At 34.9% G+C, this 27410-nt stretch overlaps 1 protein-coding gene across 3 annotated transcripts in view; it reads right to left on the reverse strand.

The window, feature by feature from the left end:
* The window catches only part of LOC117330640 (chondroitin sulfate N-acetylgalactosaminyltransferase 1-like), a 63605-nt gene extending 37855 nt beyond the window's left edge, over nt 1-25750 (reverse strand). The window contains exons 1-3 of one of the 3 annotated variants that reach the window (XM_033889082.1): nt 25650-25750; nt 9071-9155; nt 8283-8665 (exon numbers count right to left, since the gene is read on the reverse strand). The gene's annotated coding sequence lies outside the window, so the exon portion shown is untranslated. Of the gene's footprint in view, nt 1-1567; nt 1662-8282; nt 8666-9070; nt 9156-17784; nt 17883-25649 lie in introns of those variants that run through there. The other 2 variants (XM_033889075.1, XM_033889120.1) reach the window with 2 other exon arrangements.
* Nucleotides 25751-27410: the final 1660 nt, after the last annotated feature.

Genomic DNA, 27410 nt, shown 5'->3' on the forward strand with positions numbered 1-27410 from the left:
GAAATGCTTTATATTTGTACTTGGGATTGGGTTTTTATTTTGTATAACTTCCTACTAACAGCCAGGGTCATTTAAGGACATGCAAGGTTTTGGAGGTGGAGGAAATCTGGAGTACTGGGAGAAAAACCACCGGCCTACGGTCAGTACCAGACAACTGCCCCACATGGGTTTCAAACTCGCAACCCAGAGGTGGAGGGCTAGTGATAAAGTGTCAGGACACCTTAACCACTCGGCCACTGCGTACCTTAAACTTGATGAAAAGTTTTGAAACTTTTGAAACTGATATTCTCCATAAATGAAGTATTGCAGAAGATAACATTTGAATTTATTCTTAAGATCCAAATTAAATAAATTTGAAATCTGATTTCACTGTTAAGTTAACAAATCTTGTATTTGTTCAGCTGGATCCTTGTGAGTTAATGTTTCAGATAAAAATTGGCAGCCAAATAATATCTTGATGTCGTCATTATATATATAGTCTTATGATAACCATGTTTATTATTTCTGTTGAACGTGGAAGCAGAATGATGTTATTTAACCTAAATAAATACACCTATTAATTTTGTCTACCTAAATAAAAAAAAATTCTAATGGAAGGACCTAATTTCCTGAAACATAAACTCCTTCAAATAGCATCACTGTTCACTACTGACACAGCTGAGAGGTGCATCACCTTAATCTATTGACTTGTAAACCATGAAAATAAACAAACTGTTTAAAAAAGTCAAATGAAACCAAAACTGAAACTCTTAACAACTGCAGTCCAAGAAAAACAAACCAGGGTTCTTTTGAAACAGGAGGCAAAACAAATTATAGATGAAAGGAAAAGTAATCTTGTTATAAAGAGCAAGGACAATAGTATGGAAAATGGGTTAGACATATAAGAAAAAGACAAAAAAGAAAGGTATGCTATACATTAGGTGCAGGTGTGTTTTCGCCCGGAGACATGGAGCCTACCAAGACTAACCAGTATAATAACAGCTACCAGGGACCGGTGAGGCAGACAATCTTCACCAGAACAAGTTTATGCTGACAAGATGGACATAAACCAGTTATGTGATCTAATTTGAGAACAAAGAAATCCTTCTGTTCAGAAAACTACACAAATCATTCAAGGAGCGGCAGCATAAACATTGGTAATACGGTAACCTATCATCATCAAAGAATCTTCAGACACAAGTACAATGTGTTACTTTTCTTATTTCTCTTCTGCCTATCATAAGACAGCCTGGCTCTAGTCTTCAAAAATAAGATTTTAAACAATGCAATTAATTGTCAAATCTAGTACTTGGTTCCTTTACGAATGAAGATATTAACTTCTTATACAAGTTAAAAGACAAATATAATTACAGCATTGAGTCCTCTTTGATAAGTTTTCATTCCTGTAGTGGTTTTCAATTTCCATTAATCATTTTTTTATTACCGTAATTATTCATCAATGATTGTTTTGTTCATTTCTGATTTTTCACTAATCAGATTTTCATTAAAATTATATTTAGATTAATTAGATTGCATAAATTGATAAAGCTTGTACAGGACTGATGTATATTGGTATAAATTTACATACCCAGTGAACATATCAGCCACCGCATTCAAAGTACATCCTATCCGAAAGTACATCCTATCCCATAGTCAGCATCCGACACTACTGCTCTGAAAACTAACAATATCTCCACCCACTGACAGTTGATTGACAGCTATCAGTCATACAAACATATTTCACACCAGTAATACTTCTAATCTCTTCCTTGTGTGAACAAGTTTATCCTGTTCTAATAAACCTAGAATTAATTAATGTTCTATGTTTTACATCTAATGGGCTGAGTTCCAGACGATCCTGCCAACTTTTTCGGATAGCGTTCCAATTCAGATTACCAATGGAGTTAATTTGGATATCCTCCTGGTTATTTAAACTATACAGCAATACCAAATGTAGACTTCTCATTGACTGGTGTCACCAGGCTGCCAAGGATAGCACTGTGATAAGGACGCTTCATTACCCTGATAGGGTAGACCATTTAACAAGTGTCCTATGTCTGTCCAACACCTGTATGTACAGGTAAATCATAGCTGTCAATCAAGATGTATACACAGATAATGGTGCAGTTTCTAAAACACACCTGTCAGTCAAAAGACAGTATGTTAAGTTTCTACTGCAGTTAGATATCATATATGCACAAATAAAAGCAAAGTGAGCTCGACTCACATTGACATACCCCCAACCTCATGGTGAATAAACAGTGCACATTAATACAATTTTATGGATAAATTATTACTTTTTTCATTTTTCAAAAGAGGCAGAGTGTGTGACCTTTGACACTTGAGCTTGATTGTTGGCCATCAAAAAAAAAAAATTTAAAGACATGGATAGTAACTAAAACTGTTGAGTTCATGACATAAAGTAAGGCTACATCTCCAGGGCAATTATGAGGTGCCTTCCATCTAGCAAGACACTGGTAGACAAATTTATAGTGCAAACACATTGAAATGCCATATCTGGTCACAGCAACATGACATCTCACCCATTCACATTCTACTGATATGTATATAGAGAGGGAGAGAGAGAGATGTGAACTGTTGGTGCAGCAGACTTATTTTTGTCATGTCCCGGAGAAGAGGGCAGTAATAAAGCAAATTCTGCAGGAGATTTCACATTAGTCACCTCTTACACTGTGATAACAGCAGACACACCACCTTTTGATTCCCTGACCTGTACAGATGCCTTAAAGTCTCTGGTGTTATGTCAGGACAAAAGCTTGTTCTCAAGTCTGAGGTTCAAACAACTAATAATCCGTTATTAAAGGAACAATAAAATTGACACTTACATATATGCACTTCAAATATATTTTAAGAATATTTATTTCTCTGTTGTCTAATTGGCTTTGAATAACATTGAGATTATGTATTTATGAATATAAATAGTACTCTGCATACTTGCCAACTGTTTGTAATTTCAATTGGGGGATTGCACATTCAAAATTGTCAAGACTAAGAAAAGTATATAAAATCTTAGTTTCTAGTTGGACCAAATGTTTTTTTAAAAACATGATAAATAAAGATGTTACTGATAGTTAATGTTTAGATTTATGGTTCAAGATCGAGAGTCTTCCCTCTCAAATTGTGGCTGTGAAATATATTGCACAAATATGGCATATAGGGAGGCATTTCAGTTATTAAAAATCCCCATATAAGATACTATTAGACATCTGTAAGATAAACAGTAAGAGGAATGTTTTTGAGACATATAGTTAAAATGTTGAGTTTGGGGCTATTTCCAGAAATCTGCATATTTTACCTCAAACTCTGCGGTTGAACTATTTTTCCTAACGACAGGTTACGTGCTATGATCAGAGTTCTTCATTGTGTCTTATAAGAGCATTTTTGACGATTGGAATGCCTTTCTATATGCCATCATTGTTTTATTTAATTCACAGCTGCCATTTGCATTTCAAGGTAAAAAAAAGAATCAATTTTTATGTTTTTATAAAGTCAAATCTTGTCAACCAAATGCTCACACTACCTGCTATAAACACCTGTGACCATAACGATATGGTTATTTTGCACAATATGTCTGATCCACATAAGCTTTTCTTGTTCTCCTTAAACTTTCATTTTACACATGTTTTGCCAAAATTAACAGGTAGATTAAATTAAATGTTAAAATCAAGACCCATGGATAGCCATGAGCGCTGCCATGATACATATTAACAATTGGTCAAGTTAGTATCTGTTTAATTGCAACAGAATAGTGATTTCATTATTCTGGTAAAATCTCACTTGATTTACTATTTACATGAACCTTCAAATATTGAAATCCCTGGTATCTTTGATAAACAAGCTAGCATGTGCTTTGAAAAACTGCATGTACATGTAACAATATTGTGTTTGCTACAATGAAATATGGAGATGTAGTGTCCGCATGTGTTACAGTTCCACCTAGCATATCACAACAACTTTTAACTGACAGCTTTCGTAACTCTCAAGTATTTAATTATGATGTATGAGACATATTTAAAAAGTTTCTATTAAGCATAAAAACGCTTCTGTCATTCACTCTAGACCTCTCAGTATATATAAAGTTATATGCTATCAGAACCCTCCCCCCTGGTGGGATTGATCAACTTTATCTACTTAAGTCATTACGGATCACTTCTGCTGGGAAGACGCCATTTAAAGTTAAAAATGCAGGAGTTCTATACATTTTCACATACATGAATTAAACCTCAGGTTATTACATTATGACATGTGAACCTTGCCCAGTCAGCTAGAGTGTTACACTTCTGGTTGACAATTATGCCTCTTATATTGGACACTGCTGAGTTCAGTAATCACAGCCTGAACAATTCTGTGCTCAACAGTCAAATTTTTCACAACTCTGTCTGCCAGAACTATGTCAAATTTATCAAAAATAAAAACTGATGATATAAAAAATCAAGATCACTGAAATATAAGACAATTTCAATAACTCTATATGTGTCAGCAGAACAATAAAAAACATTAACACTTAATACTGCCCAAAAACTAAACATTTCTGTCAGACTAATTGTTTCAAGTGGAATAAAACATAGGAAGTTTTGTTGCAGATCTGATCCTGAACATTCTATTTCTGTGTCAGTAGGATCAGGTAACAAATGTTTCTTGTCAATTACCAAATTTATCCTGTAATAAGCCCAGGTGGCTCAAAGTCATGGGGTTGGCTAACCTCAGGAAAATAAAATAACATTTGATAACATGTAATCTATAGTATTGTATTCAGAGGCATGTTGTAGACCATTCTCAAATGACAATGTAAGACAAATGCCTTCATATCTATTAATACAATTAACAAGTGATCACTGGTCATTTCATTGTCAGATAAACAAAGGAATCCCCCACAAGTGTATTCCAATTCTGATATTGAATCAGTTGAATCACAGGTGCCTGACTCGTTTTATAAAATAATAAGATATAGAGTACATATATGCATTTATATGTACTCTATATGTTATTATTCTATATGTACTCTATATGTTATTATTTTATAGGGGCCGCGGTGGCCGAGTCGTTAAGGTGTACCGACACTTTATCACTAGCCCTCCACCACTGGGTTGCGAGTTCGAAACCTACGTGGGGCAGTTGCCAGGTACCGACCGTTGGCCGGTGGTTTTTCTCCGGGTACTCCGGCTTTCCTCCACCTCCAAAACCTGGCACGTCCTTAAATGACCCTGGCTGTTAATAGGACGTTAAACAAAAACAAACCAAATATTATTTTATAAAATGAGTCAGGCACCTGTGGTTGAATATCACACAAACCTCACAAAGCGACTGGAGAAACATCGTAACCACATTTAGATTTCTTTTTCTGAAACTGTCAGTTTTTGTATAACGTCAGTTAATTGACAAAATAATTATAATTGTGACAACTAGAAATTTATTTCAATTAAATCCCCCGTCTGAACCAGAACAGGAAATGCAATGAGAGCTTTAAATACTCTGCAGAGGGAGAACACATCCCCGTGCCAATGTGACTTTAAAATCGATCCAGTAATTAATACCGGAGTTATATATATATATTAACTACATCTCTTCCAGTCTGCCATCTTTAAGTGCTTTTATCAACATTTTATTCTCAATCAATGATAAAATTTACTTTCAAATTAAATTTGGTATTCAGTTTCCAACACAGTTAAACAGTTATGAAATATAGATGACCTGGTTTTAGGTCTCAGCACATATACCTTGATCTGATAAAGCACGTTTATAATAGTTCCATACATCAGAAAATGATGTATATAACGTTATACAACTTTGATGAAGAAACTTGTGAAGCACAGGTTTCGTGGCACCACATAGTGCCTTTCTGAAGGACATCAACATCAACATGATATATATAGCTGATAATTAGCTGTTGCCTGTAGTCAGTAGGAAGATTATGCATGTACTTGATCATGCATGTACTTCTACTGAATTTCAAAGACAAAGACATTTTCAATTCAAAGTTGAAATGGCAGGGGGAAAAAAATCCCAAACAAGCACTCCTAATAAGGAATATGAGCTTGATCAGCATACTTGAACTTGAGTTATCATCAAAAAACCAATTTACTGTTTATAGCCACCTTGAACTTTGCGCTTAGAGGCAGAAAAGAAATCCCATGCAAGCACTCATGAGGAACTAACTTGATATGTTTACTTAATTGAGTAAGAGTTTGGAAACTCTATTTATAGTAAGTGATCTATCCTTTGACCTTCTGAGCACTTTTGATAAGGAATATTTGTTTGTAAATTTTTATCTTAATAGGTCCATTTTTGAAACATGAGTTACTGTCCAGAAACCAATATTAATTATTCTACAGTGACATTGGCCTTGACCTTGACCTAAATTGACATTTTGACCCAAAAATAAATCCCAAAGTAGTATTTTCATGAGGATGCAGTGATGGAAGTTTAAGTTTGATTGCATGGTCTTCTTGAACATGTGTTATTGTCCAGAAATTGTGATGTGGTCAGACAGAATGATGGAATGATATGGAAAGACAGATTGACAGACGAATGACAGCACACTGTTTCTGAAGCAAAATTGAGGTATCTTTCATGATTATTATCAAATGAACTATAATTCTAGTTTTTAGATATTTTTTTCCTTATTTCATTCTATCCTTGAAATTTTCTCCCCTTCCCTATCTGTGACATCATTAAACCACAGGTTACCCCAGACAAATGTGGTTATTGCTCCAGTTTTTATCAGACTGCCACCAAATTGGCTGTTAATGTTCCATATTGTTCCCATTACTAGACTCCAAGTGTCCTAATTACAGCGCTGAGGGAACTACTTTTAATAAATGGTACCTTTGACACCAAATCCGAACATAAAAACATGTTTTCATCTTCAAACTTCTTTCATGGTTGCAGTGACAATATATAAATGGTCTACACAATGTATTTTAAGAAAATTAAACCCAAGAAGAAATGTTTTTTATCATACTGAAAAAGTCATGACTTTATGCATTATTACCAGATAACTGTGGCAAAACAGTAATAAAACCGTATATATCTCAATCTACTGGGACTTCAAACAAACTATGTATGGTCTATCGTGTAACATGGGCTTTCTTCAAAGGACAGACATTGAAAAGGGATAGCTTATACATTACAGATGGTAGGCTTCACCAGGCAGTTTTACTACTTAAACTGTAATCTTCAGGGGGAAAAAAAGTGTTGACCTAAACTTGGTTAGGACCCAATTATAAACCTGTTTTCTATCAATCCACAGCATGATCATAATTGTTATCCAATCTTAACACGATTGTTGATAACCCTTTGTACTCGTATAACAATATATGATCTTCCAAAGGCCTTGCTAAAATTTAGATTTACATTGTATGAATTTCATTAACAAACTGACCATATCAAACCTGTTTTATTTGACCCCTGCTTATTCTGAAACTATTATCCAAAATGCTCTATTTATTCCTTTTCTAAAGGAACATCTAGCAATACCTGTGCATTCCGACATCCTGTTTAATTTGACCAATATTTATGTGTTCCACATTCATCCTCATCTCCATTCCCCACTCAGTATTCTTTCTGATCAATATAATCATGCTTGCAATTTTTGGGGGTGATAGGATGGTACAGAGTGGAAAACACATTTGTCATTAAAGTTAAATAACTTGATTAGATGTGAAAATGTTCACTATACAGAGTCATATCCTTCTCCACCATGTATCAAGGTATCCTATACACTGCTTATAACTTAAGACCCCTCTATGTTCTGAAGGAAAATTATTACAAAATCTTTCTACACAAAACATTTAGTTAATTTTTTAAATATGACGGGCTTAACAATGGTTATATTTTATTTTATACATTTGATATTTCCCTTAGAAATACCATTACATAACCAATTTTCCAGATCAGTAAGACAATATTTTGTATATGCTGTATTTACAAGGTTCAACAGCTTCCTATCACTCAAACACTTTATCATTTCATCTGTGTATGGGTTTACACTAAACAGAAATCTTGGTCTAAGTGTGTAGAGTAAGAGATTAATAAGACCTTCAGTGAACATATGTGTAAAATCCTGTTCCAGTGGTAGTATACATGGTATAATAGTTAGTACACATGGACTTACCATGAATATGAACAATAATAAAAATGATATCAGTGAATGGTGCTGGACACACCTGCCTACAGTGTACAGGTTGTGTGGCAGTCAGGGGCCACAACATTAACCCTATCTGATAACCCTGTACACACACAACTGTACTATACTACAGATCATAGTAATCCAGCCTACTTACCAACGAGACAGGGGGAATCTTGTACAGAGCCTGTCAACATCCATGTAAATGACCAGTGTCCATGTTATGTACATTTGACCAACCCTCCATGGTGTTGTATTCCACAGTCTGACCAGTAACCTGTGACCTGTACAGGGATCGGCTGTAGCACAGGTCTTCTCTCTGCTTGCTACCCCTTTAATAATTAAGAACAGGTCAGTGTGTCACAGCCGACCTCTAGGGTGTATTAACACTAGGGTCACTAGTGGACAATGGTCACTCCAGGTCGGGTGTTGGACATGCTTACACCAGATAGGGATCACTGGACAAACACTCCTTCCTCTTATACCTTCACCCTCCAAAGGGCCTGTTGTAGTCAGTGCTCCCTCCTATACACGTGGGACCTACAGAATCAACAGTAAATCACAGACAGGGAGGAAACAACCACTAAACCACACTATAACCACTGGGCCTAAACCTCAACCCATGGTTGACTGACTTTTGATAACAAAAATTTGGCTAAGACTTCCATTATTGATATTTACACCAGGTGTTGGTGGTTCAGCAGTGTTCAGAATAGCAGGTTATAGAGCCACTTGTTCTTATAATTACTAGCTGCAGCTACTACACTTTTACACATACAGCCTCTTAGACTTTATTCTGCTAAACGCCTGTATCCTCTAAAGGTCTATATGGATATCAACAATATTTCCAATAACATGAAAAAAATAATTGTAAACAAAGAAATACCACGATAAAAATATCAAGATTTTCCGATACCCTCCATTAGTAACTACTTGATAGATTACCTGTCAGGTGAGAAAGAGTTTTGCCAATATGACAAAGCAGCCAGAAATCTATCCCATGTATTCTGTTTCCGTTCATTGTGACTGCCTGAAAAAAAGGAGAACAATTCAAATCTCGATAAATGTTTCAATTCTTCTTACAGACTGATTTATCTAAATAATATGTACAAATACATCATAACTTAATCAGAATAAAAAAAAAACTATCCTAAACTGATAAGTCTAATCACTACATGCGTATTACTGGTACACAAGCTGTCCCATTACTACATGTTCCTGGTACATAAGCTGTCCCATTACTACATGTACCCGGTACACCAGCTGTCCCATTATTACATGTACCTGGTACACAAGCTGTCCCATTACTACATGTACCTGGTACACAAGCTGTCCCATTGATACATGTACCTGGTACACAAGCTGTCCCATTACTACATGTACCTGGTACACAAGCTGTCCCATTACTACATGCACCTGGTACAGAAGCTGTCCCATTACTACATGTACCCGGTACACCAGCTGTCCCATTATTACATGTACCTGGTACACAAGCTGTCCCATTACTACATGTACCTGGTACACAAGTTGTCCCATTACTACATGTACTATACCTGGTACACAAGCTGTCCCATTACTACATGTACCTGGTACACAAGCTGTCCCATTACTACATGTACCTGGTACACAAGCTGTCCCATTACTACATGTACCTGGTACACAAGTTGTCCCATTACTACATGTACTATACCTGGTACACAAGCTGTCCCATTACTACATGTACCTGGTACACAAGCTGTCCCATTACTACATGTACCTGGTACACAAGCTGTCCCATTACTACATGTACTATACCTGGTACACAAGCTGTCCTATCAGTACATGTACTATACCTGGTACATAAGCTGTCCCATCAGTACATGTACTATACCTGGTACACAAGCTGTACCATTACTACATGTACCAGGTACACAAGCTGTCCCATTACTACATGTACCTGGTACACAAGCTGTCCCATTACTACATGTACTATACCTGGTACCCAAGCTGTCCCATTACTACATGTACTATACCTGGTACACAAGCTGTCCCATTACTACATGTACTATACCTGGTACACAAGCTGTCCCATTACTACATGTACTATACCTGGTACACAAGTTGTCCCATCACTACATGTACTCTACCTGGTACACAAGCAGTCCTGTCACTACATGTACCTGGTACACACTATCCATTGCCCGGTTTCAGAGAAGAAGCCCTTGGGGGGTCAGCCCTATCATTTGTACAATTTTGAATCCCCACCCCATAGTGATGCTACCAGGCAAATATGAGCAATATCCATTGCTCGGTTTCAGAGAAGAAGTTGTTTATATCAATATACCTATATTGACCCCTTTTGGCCCCGCCCCTCAGTCCCCCAGGGGGTCAGCCCCACCATTTGTACAATTTTGAATCCCCACTCCATAGTGATGCTACCAGGCAAATAGGAGCAATATCCGTAACTTGATTTCATAGAAGAAGTCATTTATATTAATAGAGCCAAATTGACCCCTTTTGGCCTGCCCCTCAGACTCCTGGGGGGTCAGCCCCACCATTTGTACAATTTTGAGTCCCCACCCCATATGGATGCTTTGGTCAAATTCTGATCTGTGGTTTTGAAGAAGAAGTCAATTGTTGACAGACAGACGGACAAACGGACGACGGACGGATGACGGATGCTACGGTATGGCATAAGCTCACCTTGGTCCTTCGGACAAGGTGAGCTAAAAAGCATCTCAAAGAATCAAATATTGGTAATATTGCAGTCATTGTCTCTGCAAAACATTACATAATTAGTTCATCCAGGCATTGCTTCTCCCTTGTTTCTCAGAAATTTAGTTTGTCAGTCATAGTTGAAACTGATACTAATATTTTAGTGGCATGACTTTTCCAAATATCATTAGCATTGACTGTTATAACATTTACCATATAAAGGCGGTCCCTATTTCATTGATGGTACACTATACAATCATGTCAATCCCAATCTACACTCAATTGGGATTGGAAATCACTCAGACACACTTTCATTTTACAGATGTTTACAATTTGCTGAACCACCGACACCTGGTGTAAATATAAATAATTGCAAACTTAGCCAAATTTTTTTTCTGAAACATTCATAAATAACACTAAAAATCTTAAAACATTCATTGCTTGATACATATAGTCAATCACATACAATTTAAATGTCAAAGCTACTTCACATTTTAAATGACTTGAAGAAGAAATATCTAAATAACGTCACTAAAAAAACCATTTCACTCTGTCACAAAGTCATTCATATAAATGCTGATATTTTTTCAAACAAACTAATAACATCATCACTTCTGAAATATGACATGTGTAAATTGTTTTTTGAACATCAAAGGTTTCAAATATCTAAACAATTTCAATCTATAACTGTCACCTAGCCCAGTGATAGTGTAATTTTAAATACTCCATATTTTAGTCCAAGTCTGGGGAAGCTTTCTGAATGGTGCAAGAGTTATTGATTTGATTTTGAAAGCATTCACAGTTTTCTACTTAACAAATACATGTATTTAGTAATGGACCAATGGTTACATGACTAAGGGAAGTCTATCAAAATCATCACCTGCTTGAAAAAGACCCAATGGGCCTGTTACATCCCATCTGTTTTTCTGGCCTGTCTCACAAAACAGTATTTTCCTATATATTTTTATACCACATAGCCATAAAAGGTCAATTTCTCCACATTTTTGGTATTTCAGGAAAACTTCTGATGTCAATCTCAATATCAATGCCAATATTTTAATGTTCAGTTATGAAAAGTTTTAACCTGAAAATTAGATGTTAAACTTCGTAGTAGATCATATGATGTCATAATAATGATCATGTGATGTCACAATTATGATCTTGTGATGTCATAAGTTGATCATATGAGTCATAATAATCATGTTATGTCAAAATATTTTTTATGATCATGTCAACATTAGGAATCAATATACCGAAATAAGACCTGTTGTAATTTCTGCACCTCTACAATACATTGTATCATTTAACAATTAAGTCTAATTCTAATTTAACTGTATCGGAAATGTCATTGAAACATATACCGTATTTATTCTAATGATAGTACATTAAATTTTTTGTAATTTGAAGATTTTTAAGACAAAGACATGTGAATATGAAACAGGTCCTATTAATTTATGCTGACAACTAGTTCATCAATTTTTAAACTTTTAAACATGTTAAATTACCGGTGAACTTCGTTTTTTGGCATATCAATCCTGTCAGATGGACCTGATCAGATGTTTACAGTGATAGCCCATGGAATACATCAGTAAGATCACAAGGTCCTTCCTTGTTTCACAAATTAAGGGACATCTCTGGTCCAACCAGTCAATCCTTGGACTGTGACAAATGAAAATGGTTCACATGAGGACCAAACTGGGTAAATCTGGACTCCCACAGATTATATAGCACTGCTGTATAACTTGAAACTTCCTCTTCAAGGTAGACTACTTATCATTATAAAGAACCAGCAGTGTCTGCCAGCAGAAACTCGTCATCACCATGATCAGCATACCATTCATTTGTAATCCTAAATTGAAAGATAAAAAGCCCAATTTGTTAACAAGGGTCAGTAAGGGGAGACAACTATAGTACTATCTGTCTACAGTCCTTGTTAAAAATCCATCCTTCTCTAGCTAGACTGTCTACAATGAGCACATCATTTAATCACTGGTTAATCTTGTAGTTATAGCTTTAGATTGGAACGTTGCATCATAGCTATAATTTACTGGTAGATACATCCTGCACTACATTTGACCTCTGTTAGGAGACAGACAGAATATACTGGACCATTAACTGCTATTCTGCATTTAATCATGCACTGGGTACCACATTATTTTCATCCAATTAATTTTATGCATCTTGTAAATATTGCGGACTTACAATAATAATAAATTTAAGAGATCAAGTTTACTTATATTAGCAAATTCACTGCTATAAAATACTGATTGTATATGTTATTAAGAAAAGGTAAAACAAAAAACACTTGAATATCAAAGTAGATCCATTCTATAACACCATGCACACAAAGAATTTTCAGTGGAAATACTGTCCTTCTTACAGGTTATGTCTTGAGTTGAAGTTTCATACAACTGAAGTTTAAGGGCAGCAACAGGACAATGCTATCTATATACACATTATCTATCAATTTATCTATCTATTTGAATTTTTTCTACATAATGTTTGTGGAACATATGGTTTCTTTCATAAGTTTCTCAATACTAAAACAATTATGGACCAAATATTGTCAAATTCTGTTTTTATTTTTTATATAAATAAATACCAATGGAGATAAGGACCTCTTAGACAAAAGGACTAGGATTTTGTTCAATCCTGAGAGGCTGAGTTTTACTGCTATACAATACTGATATCATTCACTAAAGGCTATAAAGCTAGTTCAAAAATAACTGTGCACCATTACAGAAAGAATCCCCCACTTGAACCACGACCATTAACATCATTGGAGATAACTTTCTAAAAAGGTATGATAAAGAACTAGAAAATGGTGAAGATATCTTGATTTTATCCAGGCATAGTAATGCTGCACAATCGTCAAGGTGACTGGCTTCTCTATAAGAGAACCTTAGATCACATGAGATGTAAAATCAGTAAAATAATGCTCCAAGCCTTTGTATAATTTGACAATATATATGAAAATTTCTGTAAAATTACACAGACATGAACTTTCACACAGGTCTGGCGAACACTGACAAAACAATTGATTATGAAAGGCATCCTTAACAGCAATAATGCTAAAGAGACGTTCAAAACATATAATATAACCTTAACACGTCTTCAGACCTAGTCAGCACATCTCCAACACAAACAGCAGGGAATTGGATACATATGTGAGTTATCTATTAAAGAATGCTAAAGTAACGTTGAGAGAAATTGAAAATTGGAGAGATAACAAGTGTTTTGAATAACAGTGTCAAACAGATGGTTTTAATTTATTTTGGTACAGAAAAATCTTCAATAGTTTTGATGTGAAGGATGGAGTACATCCTATCAAATAGGCCGCCACTGAGGTGGTTATGTCGTAATGGTAGGATGGGGGACAGACATTAAATTGACTGATACCTATCTACAGCAAATAATTGTCAACCTTCTCTCAATTCCGAGCTAAAAGTTTATCTTTTGTATAATCACTGTTGTTGTTTTTTATCTTTCCTGGATGTGTTAAATCTTCTTTACCTAGGACATACAATCATTAAAACTCTATCCTAAATCTATTTTGTAGAGAGATTGGTCACAAAAAATATAAAGTATTTTCATAAACAAAAATTTTAACATTGACAATTCCAGTTGATTTTTCAATATGCTAACAGAAGTTAATCTAGACCGATTTTATTACTGAATTTAGGTAGTATTCCCCCAATGATAGTGTTTTCCCCTTTGAATAAAAACAAATTCCTCATCAAGAAAAATCCAATAAAATAGGGGAAATCCCCCAAATTTTGATGAAATGTACATCATATGTATATAAGAATTATAGCAAAGAATAGCTCTAACATGTTAAAAGTTTAAAGAATAATTCGAGACACTATTGCCCTTCATTTCCCCTAAATTTCATAATGGGTTACAGTATTCCCCAAATCCTACAACCCCTGGCCAATAATACTTCAATTCAGCATCTTTACAATAAAATATATTTTACCAGTAAGATTTTCAACCAGAGAAATTTGACACGTTATTAGGTCAATTGGTTTTCTTCAGTATGTACTTACACTTTAAATCATCATGTTAATTACTAGCTGTCCACTCCTATCTCACATTGTGAAACCTTATCAGTGTGTGATTATTGAGTCTGTGTTTGGAGTGTATGGGGCCGATAATGACAGTAAGAATTTATATGATTGTCTGTGATTGGTGGATCCACAGATGTTTTCAGTACTTCAGGAAATAATTCACAATCCTATCATTACCTTAAAAAGCATGGGTTTTTTTTTGTAAAATTTTCTCACTTGATTTGTTAAAATTTTCTATTCTATCTAAATAATAAAGAAGGGACGTAACTCTTAACCCAAATTGCATGCATCATGTGAATTAGGGTAGCAAATATATATACATGTATACCTTAACCCTGTATCACAAATTATTTATTCAATATGCAATAACCCCACTGTAGGGACAACACATAACCTCCGACTCAAAACCTTGGGGGGGGGGGGGGGGGGGGGGGGAATTGTCACTAAGCATGGGCACAATGTTAGATAACTTTATTTATTCTAATAAATTTATACACTGGAGACTTGATATTATCCCAAGGAGAGGAGTTAGGGGACACATAGTTCAGATAAACTACATATCAAAATTCAGAGGACCATTTCCGAAAGGCGAGACATGTTTGATTATGCCTACAATTTTATAATTGTGGGGTGTGTCTTATACATTTTTTTATGTGAAGTGATAAATTCCATTTTTATGTTTGTGGCATTGTGATTCATTGGTTAATATGTTGTTTCTATTGTTGTTTAATAACTAGATACCATTCCATGCACAAGAGATCTCGTATAACTTACGTTACAAAATCCATCTTTGCTCTACATCCTGCTGTGCTCTGTGATGTAATGCTATAAAAACATCTGCCCCCATCACCCATCCTCCCTCCCTATGAAAGGACGAAACACTTATCACAATTATGATATCAGTTTTTTCTGGAATGAAGATAATTTATGAGATGAAATGTCACAGGACAAATATGTATCTATATCATAACTAGTTTTGTAGATGAAAGATAAATTAGGCATATTATGACCAATTTGTGCCTGTGTCAGTCGGGAAACTCAGAAACAGGGCGATAAGTAAGCCTCCATCACTCTGGGCTATTAAAAAAGTCTGGAGGATCATACACTGCTATTTAAAAAAATAACTGCAACAGAGACATTCAGGATTTATTATACATGTATGTATTCATTACGGAGAGAGCATTTGCAAACTGATTCAAACTTGTATTTACAAGAATTTTTTTTAAAAAGTAAATATTTTGAAACATTAACACGTATTCATTAAGACATGCTAAACTTCACACAAAGGATTTCAAATATGATTTGGAAAGCATTCATTAAGTGATCACCTATCAGGAAATCAAAATCCAGTAAGTTATTAATTAATAAAAGTGGTCATTAATCCATTCTGATCAGAACACATGAACAACCAGCCAACTGACCCCTAATTTTGATAATTAACTACGAAACCATGAGTCATGACTACCTTCCCTTTCATACATCTTTCTAGGTAGTTTACACTTTCACGTTAATTTAAGTTTTAAACAGAGTCAAAAGCCCTGGTCTGTTCATTGAACTTTAGATGTCAATGACAAAATTATATACAATTAAGATTGTCCATCTGTCTGTGACACATCACAGTACCGTTATATCTAAGGAATAAAGCAGTTCCTAACAAATTATCTAGGTTGAGACTCTTGTATCTAGGGAACTACTGTGGGCAGTGAGCTAAAAAATTATCTGTCACTTTTTATGAAAAAGGATAATTTTGTAAAGTCATCACCACATATCCTGCTTACTGTGTGTGTTAATCTTTGATCATAGAAAAACTGTACTCTAATAAAAGACCAAACACACACATTTATGTCATTTTTGTAGAGTTCAGAGATATCAAAGAACTCAATAGTGTCTTAAATGGCTAAATTTTCAACACCGGTTGCCATTAATAAATGAAACTATCTTTTCAATGGAAAGGGATAGATTGCCCTATAGATTTAATACATACGAGATATTTCTCAGATATACACTAAGTGACATCACAGTCAATCTTATTTTAAACATTCTATTCAATTTCGGTTTCTTTACATTCAGAAAATGAAGCCATCATGCATATATATCAAACATCTGAATTTATCTCTAATATTCACTTTCCATCAAGTTATCAAAAGATCAATTACCATATTATGCCAGTGAAAATTGACTTTTACAGATATGCAGTTACAGTATATGCAGGGTACCACCCATAAGAGAAAAGTGGGCCTTTAGGACTTTAAAATAAGAAAGAGAGAAGGAGGTAAAGGGACCCAGGTTAATTTGTCTGTCCGGCATCCATTTTTATTTCTGTATGTCTGTCTGTTGTAATCCCCTTTGACATTTCAGACGGAGTTACCAAATTGCATGACATTTTGGTATGAAGGAATGCCAATATATCAAAATAAGTCCACTGTGTCTACTGTGATCTCAAAACAAATTGTCTGCAGCATGAGTTACCAGAGTTGATGTGTTGGTACATCTTGTGATGGTGGAATTTAAACTTAAACCTCTAACCTCGCTTGTTCTAAAAGTTGTTATAGAAAACAGCACTTGTCCTATTTCACTTGGAGTCACCACATTTTATGCAGGTGATACATTTGTGATGAGGATTGCTGAAGAAAAGTAGGTCACTGTTACCTTAGTAAATTAATGATCCCTGAGTCACTTAAAGTACTGACAGGGATGCACAATGAGACATAATTAGCCTGTTTTATTAGTATAATAGACCCAGAGAGGTGTAACCCCAGATATGCTTGCAGCATGGCATTTCAGTGAAATGGCACTATAAAATGACTGTTATACTACACCATTGTCCTTAACTGACCTTACTGTATTGATAGTAACAGTCAAGCAATACAGCTGGCCTTTTATAATTCTTGTACATACCTTTGTTGACTTACGGGACATGTCCTTAATACAACATCAACCCCATTTCATTGCTCATAGATCCACCATACACCAGCGATGCTATCTTTGTCTCGACATCAAAACACCACTCAAGATATTTTATATTAATAGTTAAAGTAATCTGACCGATTTTTAAAAGGCATGTTTATTACAGTGTTTAATCTCATTACAATGTTAAGATTCATGGAGATCAAAGTATTAAAGGATCAATATATTTTGTACGACTTCTTGAACTGATTAACCCCAGTGAACCGGACGACTTTAAAGGTGGAACGTTTTAAAATGTCAATATTGACGTTACATTGATTGTGGTGTGAATTAACTACATTGTACAAACATTTCTTTATAAAGTAGCTTTCACTGAAGGACTACGCTTACTCAAAAGTTCCTACCAACTCAACCAGAGAATGTCAACAATGTCTCACAAGTTTCAAAAGATGGAAGCACAGTAGATTTAATTCTACGTTTCCTTATATTTTATATTTTGTGCATAGACAATTATCTCCCTCTGTGCTAGTTTTTACATTAGGTGCCAGTGTGATTATCTCCCTCTGTGCTAGTTGGTATTTGTCCATATTGCAGCCAACCTACATGAAAATAAATAGCTACCCACACCTGTTGAGGTTACCTGACACCGGGGTAGTATTACAAGGGTTAACATGTTTGAGTGGTTTTACATTGGTTTGTTTTTTTAGAGGTTTTATGTTGGTTTGTTGTTTGAGTGGTTTTACGTTGGTTTGTTGTTTGAGTGGTTTTACGTTGGTTTGTTGTTTAAGTGGTTTTACATTGGTTTGTTGTTTGAGTGGTTTTACGTTGGTTTGTTGTTTGAGTGGTTTTACATTGGTTTGTTGTTTGAGTGGTTTTACGTTGGTTTGTTGTTTGAGTGGTTTACATTGGCTTGTTGTTTGAGAGGTTTTATGTTGGTTTGTTGTTTGAGTGGTTTTACGTTGGTTTGTTGTTTGAGTGGTTTTACGTTGGTTTGTTGTTTAAGTGGTTTTACATTGGTTTGTTGTTTGAGTGGTTTTACGTTGGTTTGTTGTTTGAGTGGTTTACATTGGCTTGTTGTTTGAGAGGTTTTATGTTGGTTTGTTGTTTGAGTGGTTTACATTGGTTTGTTGTTTGAGTGGTTTACATTGTTTTGTTGTTTGAGAGGTTTTACGTTGGTTTGTTGTTTGAGTGGTTTTACATTGGTTTGTTGTTTGAGTGGTTTTACATTGGTTTGTTGTTTGTGTGGTTTACATTGGTTTGTTGTTTGAGAGGTTTACATTGGTTTGTTGTTTGAGTGGTTTTACGTTGGTTTGTTGTTTGAGAGGTTTTACGTTGGTTTGTTGTTTGAGAGGTTTTACATTGGTTTGTTGTTTTAGAGGTTTTACATTGGTTTGTTGCTTGAGTGGTTTTACATTGGTTTGGTGTCTGAGTGGTTTACATTGGTTTGGTGTTTGTGTGGTTTACATTGGTTTGGTGTTTGAGAGGTTTTACGTTGGTTTGTTGTTTGTGTGGTTTACATTGGTTTGGTGTTTGAGAGGTTTTACGTTGGTTTGTTGTTTGAGTGGTTTACATTGGTTTGGTGTTTGAGTGGTTTTACGTTGGTTTGGTGTTTGAGTGGTTTTACGTTGGTTTGTTGTTTGAGTGGTTTACATTGGTTTGGTGTTTGAGTGGTTTTACGTTGGTTTGTTGTTTGAGTGGTTTACATTGGTTTGTTGTTTGAGAGGTTTTACATTGGTTTGTTGTTTGAGAGGTTTTACGTTGGTTTGGTGTTTGAGTGGTTTACATTGGTTTGTTGTTTGAGTGGTTTTACGTTGGTTTGTTGTTTGAGTGGTTTACATTGGTTTGGTGTTTGAGTGGTTTACATTGGTTTGTTGTTTGAGTGGTTTTACATTGGTTTGTTGTTTTAGAAGTTTTACATTGGTTTGGTGTTTGAGTGGTTTTACATTGGTTTGTTGTTTGTGTGGTTTACATTGGTTTGTTGTTTGAGAGGTTTACATTGGTTTGGTGTTTGAGTGGTTTTACGTTGGTTTGGTGTTTGAGTGGTTTACATTGGTTTGTTGTTTGAGTGGTTTACATTGGTTTGGTGTTTGAGTGATTTTACGTTGGTTTGTTGTTTGAGTGGTTTACATTGGTTTGGTGTTTGAGTGGTTTTATGTTGGTTTGGTGTTTGAGTGGTTTACATTGGTTTGGCGTTTGAGTGGTTTACATTGGTTTGTTGTTTGAGTGGTTTACATTGGTTTGGTGTTTGAGTGGTTTTACATTGGTTTGTTGTTTGAGTGGTTTTACATTGGTTTGTTGTTTGTGTGGTTTACATTGGTTTGTTGTTTGAGAGGTTTACATTGGTTTGTTGTTTGAGTGGTTTTACGTTGGTTTGTTGTTTGAGAGGTTTTACGTTGGTTTGTTGTTTGAGAGGTTTTACATTGGTTTGTTGTTTTAGAGGTTTTACATTGGTTTGTTGCTTGAGTGGTTTTACATTGGTTTGGTGTCTGAGTGGTTTACATTGGTTTGGTGTTTGTGTGGTTTACATTGGTTTGGTGTTTGAGAGGTTTTACGTTGGTTTGTTGTTTGTGTGGTTTACATTGGTTTGGTGTTTGAGAGGTTTTACATTGGTTTGTTGTTTGAGTGGTTTACATTGGTTTGGTGTTTGAGTGGTTTTACGTTGGTTTGGTGTTTGAGTGGTTTTACGTTGGTTTGTTGTTTGAGTGGTTTACATTGGTTTGGTGTTTGAGTGGTTTTACGTTGGTTTGTTGTTTGAGTGGTTTACATTGGTTTGTTGTTTGAGAGGTTTTACATTGGTTTGTTGTTTGAGAGGTTTTACGTTGGTTTGGTGTTTGAGTGGTTTACATTGGTTTGTTGTTTGAGTGGTTTTACGTTGGTTTGTTGTTTGAGTGGTTTACATTGGTTTGGTGTTTGAGTGGTTTACATTGGTTTGTTGTTTGAGTGGTTTTACATTGGTTTGTTGTTTTAGAAGTTTTACATTGGTTTGGTGTTTGAGTGGTTTTACGTTGGTTTGTTGTTTGTGTGGTTTACATTGGTTTGTTGTTTGAGAGGTTTACATTGGTTTGGTGTTTGAGTGGTTTTACGTTGGTTTGGTGTTTGAGTGGTTTACATTGGTTTGTTGTTTGAGTGGTTTACATTGGTTTGGTGTTTGAGTGATTTTACGTTGGTTTGTTGTTTGAGTGGTTTACATTGGTTTGGTGTTTGAGTGGTTTTATGTTGGTTTGGTGTTTGAGTGGTTTACATTGGTTTGGCGTTTGAGTGGTTTACATTGGTTTGTTGTTTGAGTGGTTTACATTGGTTTGGTGTTTGAGTGGTTATACGATGGTTTGTTGTTTGAGTGGTTTACATTGGTTTGTTGTTTGAGTGGTTATTCGATGGTTTGTTGTTTGAGTGGTTTACATTGGTTTGGTGTTTGAGTGGTTATACGATGGTTTGGTGTTTGAGTGGTTATACGATGGTTTGGTTTCTGAGTGGTTTACGTTGGTTTGGTGTTTGAGTGGTTTACATTGGTTTGTTGTTTGTGTGGTTTTACATTGGTTTGGTGTCTGAGTGGTTTACGTTGGTTTGGTGTTTGAGTGGTTTACATTGGTTTGTTGTTTGAGTGGTTTACATTGGTTTGTTGTTTGTATGGTTTTACGTTGGTTTGGTGTTTGAGTGGTTTTATGTTGGTTTGTTGTTTGTGTGGTTTTACATTGGTTTGGTGTCTGAGTGGTTTACGTTGGTTTGGTGTTTGAGTGGTTATTCGATGGTTTGGTGTTTGAGTGGTTATACGATGGTTTGGTGTTTGAGTGGTTATACGATGGTTTGGTTTTTGAGTGGTTCTTTAATGTTGGTTTTTTTTTTTTAGTGGTTTATGTTGGTTTCACCATATACCACCAAATGTATTATCCAGCATGATGAAGATATGATGGAAAATAGAAGGAAGATATAGCATATCATGAAAGATCTGAACGGAAATTGTTCTGCTGAAGAAACAATGTTAGATTTCCCACAGTATAATATTAGCCAAAAACATCTGCTCCATTAATATGGGGCGTCATTGACTGAAAAGAACAAGTTCAAATTATCATATTACATGTACCAGGTATTGACTATATGTTTAGTGTACAGCCAAAAAAAGATCCCATTTCAGCCTTATTTTATGATGTTCTTTCCTTAAAACATTTTGCTTCAAAAAATTTAACAACTTTATTGAAATGAATTGTGACACTTCTGTCTATGGTTGCGTATTATCAATTCATCTTGAACAATTTTTTAAATAACTCAACCTAAGTCACAGATGGATTCTTTGTAATTACTGCTGCTTTAAACATTTTTGCCAGTCAAATTGCAAACCATAAATAAGTATTTTGTCATTATCTGGAAGGATTTAAGAGTTTATCTACCTAAAATCTGACGATATGAGACCAACGTGTCCAGGACAAGAAGTGATTATACCCAATGTAATCAAACCAGGTACAAACCCCCCTAAATTGACCCCATCATGGGACAAACAATTCAAAACTTCTAATACATGTACATGTATTGAGTTGCTGAAATGGGCACCATTGTAATTCTGGTGCACCATGAGATATGTTTTTGTTTGAATGCAGTGTGGAATGTATGTTTGTATGTTTACAACATTTTCATACGGAGTTAATGAGGCAGAACTGCAGCTTTAATGGAATATTTACCTGTCTAAATCTCGTTACAGGTGTATGGACAGGTGACAGGGGGTCTACTGTCAATCAAACACAGTGAATTACAACGTACTTTTGAAATCAATGCTATGTTTAACAACCTATTTGATTACATTATGATGATTACATAACTTTTATAGTTACTGGTGAACAAATCTATAGTCATTTGGTGTAAAAACACAATTAAAAAAAAAAATATTCTCAGTTTCTGATTCCCGTTAGAAGGTACCCCAGTGTATGTAATAATATGCCTCTCCATGGCCTTTATCAGTATCTGGCCTAAACTATTCTGACTTTCTTTCCTCCATTTACTCTGGTCTTTGTCACAGTCTTCCCCATCAACTGTTTGTATCCAACAATGAGTCTTCCCAACCATCACTCCATCATATAATCCTTCAGTAAGTACTGGAGGGCCATTGCCAACTGTATACAGTATATGTCTCATGAATCCAACCACCTTCCTATCTAATCAAAAGACACATTCCTATGAAAGTGTATATATGAGTTGCTTGTCATACTTAACTTGGTATAATACAGCCACCTGATACTGTAATATTGTCATTACGTAGTGATATACTAGAAATCCAATTAGCGATAAATCTCTCTGATAATGAAAGCTTAAGTATCGTTTCAAGGGGATGACTGATAATTTAAAATCAATAGAAATTAATACATAGTAATTTCATATAATTCACCAATTATGGAATTTCATAATCAATTAAATGAAATCGGTTTTGGTTATAATTGATAATCGGTATAACATTTTGTAATGCCCATTTGTTAAATGAAGTGGAACAATCTGTTTTAACTAAGAAATGATTGTGGGTATATGCTATTGTTAGGTAAACCATGGAAGAATGCCTGTGTACCGTACAATATTTTGACCTGAACATGTTAAAAACAAATTAGTTTTTGATATAAGTTCTAAAATTACATAAAAAGTTTAACCAGTACCATAGAGAGAAAATGTCTCATTCTATACATGTACTAAGGTCAAATTTATATTTGTGACTGGTTTTAATCAATCACTGTCTGCCATTCAGAGTTACAACACTCCCTTGTATCTACCCAGAACATGTGGGAGGAGAGGGAGCAACTAGACATACAGTCCCTATTCTTCAACCTTTAAATCTGCAATTTGATTTGACGATTCAATAGTACGATAGTATGGTCCCACACAGGCGACAGTGTCGTATGATGTTTTGTTTATAAATCAGCTCATGGTTTACCTATGTAATCCATGTCTGTGGTTTAAGGTATAAACCTTTATATACTATAAAATAACAGCCTACCATGCTAGGTCTCTTGGTAACACAGACACCATATATCGTTTGTATGTGATCCGACAGCTAAAGTGCCCCATACTTCATTACAAAGTGCCACACAAGTACATAACAATCAATACATGTTACGTAACATGTCCCATTCAGATCTTTTTAAGTTTTTAAACACAAAACTCCTGTTTTTCAATGCAGAAAGATAATTCTCTTGCACATCATTTTCCAAAATAGGTGTAGCTAAGTGGAGGAATTCTTTAAACCTTTTGCATCGTCCAATTTACTCACAAGTACGTTTCAATCTTTGCACATATGCATAAACATTGACTTATATCCAGATAATTTTGTGGTATTTGATAGTTGAATAGAACAAATATGACCAAATTGCATATATTTGAAGTTCAAATATAAAATTTTTTGGATGACCCCAGACCTGTTGCCGCAGTAAACCTGGTTGAATACTGTTTACTTGATTACTTACAAATAGGCTGAAAAGCATTGATCATATATGCTATGGGAATTAAGCTTATATTAAGTTCTGAGTTTGTAGGGTTATCATAAACAAAAGTTATACATGTGCCAAGAATAAATGAATATTTACATATGGCAATGGGAAAAAAAACAACACATTTTTCTAAACAACATATCAACCCAAATTTACAATACACAGCAAGCATTTCTTATTACACAAATTATACAGAATTTTTATAGATAAGTTAATACTTGTACAAGAAATATTTCTGTTTAGGAAAAGTCACATTAGAGTGAAAATTACTATTCCATTTGATTTTATCTTAATTAAGTCACACTTTAGTTATAAAAACTATTCTATTTGATTTTATCTTACTACAATCACAATATAGTGATACATGTAATTACAATTCTATTTGATTTAAACTTAATAAAATCACAATTTAGTGATACACTGCAATTACCTTTCTATTTGCTTTTATCTTAATAAAGTCACACTAGTGATAATTACTATTCCATCTGATTTTATCTTAATAAAGTTAAAGCCACATACTCCCAAACAACCTAAAATTCTAGTTGCTCACGTGTATTAATGGCAATCCAAGATGCTCATTCACGCTCTCCTATCATTAAAAGACCACTGGCCTGGACGCTTGACCGGGGGGAGTCCTTGAGACATCAGTGTATAAAAATAACTTGCCACATTTACATTTATTGCAAGACTTGTCACAGAGCCGAGAACGAGGCTATAACAACATGCACTGCACATAAACTACACACATGGCTGTTGTTTACATATCGAGCATACGTGAACTTTGCCTAATAATGCTTTGTTTTAAACATATTAACAGAATATTCGTGTAATAACTGAACAAAATAAACATAGTTTACATTTAAATATTTAGTTTCAAAATGTAGCAATATGCATACAGCAAAACATCGATAAAATTTCAGATCGGTGAAGTTGAAAATGTTCAAAAGCTAACCAGCAATCCAATAGACATCCGGCAAAATCGGAATTTGAGTCTATTCCCTTTTCTTCTCCCGCTAAGTTCCAACGAATCATTTCCTTTCCTAAGGAAATACTCGGGTTTTGCCGATTTCACTCACTTTTGCCTCTTTTTTTTGCAGGTCCACGCGTTTGGCGTTCCGCCATATTGTATGGACTGAAAAAAACCTGCCATTGCATTGTGGGACTAATTTTCAGAGAAACTTGGTCCGGCAGCCACAGTTATTATTTTTCGGAATTACCCATATGCTTTCATAAATACACATTTTCTTTCAATTTCTGATTCACGATAATCTGTTAGGTATGTATCAAGTCTGAAAACTGTAAAAAGCTCAAAATATAAACATTGATATCTGTTTCTTTCGTGAGTATGTTGCTTTAATAGTGATAATTACTATTCTGTTTGAAATGTTGTATTACCTTCTTATGGCATCCTTAACCAGGGGAAGCATTGTGTGTAATGAATTGCTTCCCTTTGCGACAGCACATCTTCAAACCTTCAGGTCCATAAATCTGTGACTTTAAATGCATCTGTAATAATGTAAAGATACAAAGATAAATTATAATATTTGTTTTAATTATTGATTCAAAATATACCTAAATTTCATTAAATGTATGTAGCATTACACTACATTACAAAATAAGGCATCAGCTAGATCACAAGAAATTTTATACCCTCGTGTGCAAAGCATACCTGCTGAAATATCCTGTAATTATCAGCCCTGAGGCCAACTCATTTGAGGAAATTCGCATCAAATTGACCCATATATGAAGTTGGTCAAATTAAAATCTGCTTTAAAAAGATATCACTTAAGGGAGAATAAAAGATTTTCTTTAAATAGTAACAGTGGCCGTGTCCTTGAACTTGGCCCCCTGACACGCAAAACTTGTTTGCGGTATAATTCTCCAGCTTAACCAATAACGAAGTTTGACTGAAATGTATTAAAAATTAATGACCAAAGATTTCTATAAATAGTAACAATGACCTCATCCTTGACCTTAGCACCCTGAAACACAAACTTGTTCTAGTTATTCTTATACTTACAGACTATTAAACTGAAGTTTGATCAGAATCTGTTAAAAAATAAAGTCGCAAAAGCACTTACAAAGGTTTTCTATCAATAGTAATCAGTGAACTTGTCCTTACCTTAGCACTCTGCAACACACACTTTTTCGAGGTATTCTCATGCTTGTGCCAGGGCATGACGTTTTATCAAAATATGTTTAAAAATGAAGTTATAAGAGCACATGAATGAATGCCACATCCCCACCCTCACTTCAATGTGACGAGAGTTATGACGAGATGAACATAATTATTAACACTTCCTGATTGGCTGGAATGTATCACATTTTTCCCAATAAAATGATACTGTATATCAACTGGTAATGCAAGGTTGATTTGGTTTTTCTGAAATAAATTTTGAATGATCTCCCCTGGTCTTCAGTTAATATTTTTCTTGGGTCGATAAACACATGTATAGACCTTATTAGACGGTTAATAACTGTATATTTTTAAGCGATGTACACTATAGTGTATCTGTAAGATCTAAATGACATACATGATATTTTGATTGTCTTATTTCAATAACAGGAAATATAAATCGTATAACATCTGAGAAGCCAGGGTTTGTGAGCTGGGACTACCCGGTCATTCTCCAGTCATGGATTTTTAAGGTAATACACCGTCACATGTATAAAACAAAATGATATTGGATGTAACATAGGTGAGCGACCACTTCAGCCCTGATATCGAATTAATAACAGAAGTTGATCTTGTGCTGAACTACAAAGAACTGATTTCAACCAACCATCCTGGTCACAACTCAAGGATATGATTTGAAATACTAGGTCAGAAATTAAAAAAAAAACAAGCACTAATATTCATTTTAGAAAAATAGCTTCTATGCAAGACACTATCTGTAACATACAAAGCTCTTTCTCTACTGCTTTTCTCTACTTTTTCCTTCTTTCCTTAAATCTAAAAGAACTTTCTAAAATATATCAATAGCAACTGTCGAAATCCAAGTTGGCTGCCTTTCAGCCATTTTGTTTTACTGATCAGACTAAAAATTGAATTGGCACAACTAGGGATCAAGAGAATCCTTTTGAGAAATATCCCTCCCTACTTCTTAAAAAATAGCAATAACAAGGATTGTTTGCATATGGGTCAGGGATAGGACA

The sequence above is a fragment of the Pecten maximus genome, chromosome 1, assembly GCF_902652985.1.
Source record: "Pecten maximus chromosome 1, xPecMax1.1, whole genome shotgun sequence".
NCBI lineage: Eukaryota > Metazoa > Mollusca > Bivalvia > Pectinida > Pectinidae > Pecten > Pecten maximus.